Here is a 1,868-nt window from a genome sequence, read left to right as displayed (position 1 = left end):
GCGGTGGCTTCTCTTGTTGCAGAGCTCGGGCTCTAGGTGCGCGGGCTTGGGTAGTTGTGGCGCACGGGTTTAGTTTCTCTGTGGCACGTGGGATCTTCCCAGACCAGGGCTCGAACCCATGTCCCCTGCATTGGTAGGTGAATTCTTAACCACTGTGCCACCAGGGAAGCCCGAAGTATATTCACATTGTTGTATCATCCACCTCCAGCACTTTTTCATCATCCCAAACTGAAATTCCATACCCATGAAACAAAACTGCCCACTACTCCTTGCCTGCCCCCACCCCTGGTAACCACCATTCAACTTTCTGTCTCTATGAATTTGACTATTCTAGGTACCTTATGTAAATGGAATCATACAGTATTTGTCCTTTTGTTAGAACACTCCCTTTTCAAAATGAGTGAACTACTGGTTAAAGATGGCTGTTTAACCTACATTTTTATCTCCATGCCTTCCCAATACCCCACTAAGATAATAGTAAAGGAGGTAAAAGGTGCAACAAGAGATGGGAAACAACCAGGAGATAAGACATTTCAACAGATTTATTAAGGATGTAAAGTAAAGGGTGAACACGAAGAATAGATATTGTATGATTCCACTCATGTGAGATATCTAGAGTAGTCAAATTCATAGAGATAGAAAGTAGAATGGTAGTTGCCAGGGGCTGTGGGGAGAGGGCAATGAGAAGGTATTGTTTAATAGGTACAGAGTTTCAGTTTCAAGAACTGAAAAAGTTCTGCAGGTAGATAATAGTGATGGTTACAAACAATGTGAGCGTAGTTAATGCCACTGAATTGTACTTAAAAATGGTGAAAATGGAAGTAAGTCAGACAGAGAAAGACAAATATGATATCACATATGTAAACTCTAAGAAAATGATACAAATGAACTTATTACAAAACAGAAATAGACTCACAGACAGAAAACAAACTTATGGTTACCAAAGGAGAAAGGTAGGGGGAGGAATAAATTAGGAATTTGGGATTAACATATACACACTACTATACATAAAATAGGTAAATAACAAAGACCTACTGTATAGCTCAGGGAACTATATTCAATATATTGTAATAACCCATAATGGAAAAGAATCTGAAAAAGCATATATATATATAGACTTCCCAGGCGGTCCAGTGGTTAAGACTCCATGCTCCCAATTCAGGGGGCACAGGTTTGATCCGTGGTGGGGGAACTAAGATCCCGCATGCCGCACAGTGCGGGATAAATATATAGAGATAGGTAGGTAGATAGCGATATCTAGATAGATATAGATATATAAAACTGAATCACTTTGTTGTACACCTAAAACACTGTAAATCAACTATACTTCAATTTTTTTTTTATTTCCACAAGGCTTCAAAAAATTGAAGCAACAGTCGTGCTTTTCCCTTCCCACATGAATCCTTAGTAAAAGGCAAAAGATTCACTCGATTATGAAGGGAAGCATGAGTATAGATTATACTTCAATTTTTTTTTTTTTTTTTTTTTTTTGCGGTACGCGGGCCTCTCACCGTTGTAGCCTCTCCCGTCACGGAGCGCAGGCTCAGTGGCCATGGCTCACGCGCCCAGCCGCTCCGCGTCATGCGGGATCCTCCCGGACTGGGGCACGAACCTGCGTCCCCTGCATCGGCAGGCGGACTCTCAACCACTGCGCCACCAGGGAAGCCCTATACTTCAATTTTTTTTAAAAAGTAAATCAAAAAGCAAACACACCAATAAAAGGGAAAAAATGGTGGAAATGGTAAATTTTGTATATATTTCACCACAGATACACAAAAATAGAGAGTAGAGGTCACTGATGAAGCCAAGTACAGGAGGCCAAGGACTGAACGCATGTGGTGGACAGTAGGAAGGAGAACAGCAGCCCA

At 41.4% G+C, this 1,868-nt stretch overlaps 1 non-coding gene across 1 annotated transcript; it reads right to left on the bottom strand.

Moving 5' to 3' along the window:
• Window positions 1-1,336: 1,336 nt before the first annotated feature.
• Window positions 1,337-1,449, bottom strand: LOC115862717 (U5 spliceosomal RNA). Its single transcript, XR_004043201.2, has one exon. It is a non-coding gene; the product is annotated as a U5 spliceosomal RNA (small nuclear RNA).
• Between the last annotated feature and the right edge of the window lie 419 nt (window positions 1,450-1,868).

This window comes from Globicephala melas, chromosome 19 (genome assembly GCF_963455315.2).
Source record: "Globicephala melas chromosome 19, mGloMel1.2, whole genome shotgun sequence".
In the NCBI taxonomy this organism is placed as follows: Eukaryota; Metazoa; Chordata; class Mammalia; order Artiodactyla; family Delphinidae; genus Globicephala; species Globicephala melas.
This window is presented reverse-complemented; position numbering and strand designations above follow the sequence as displayed.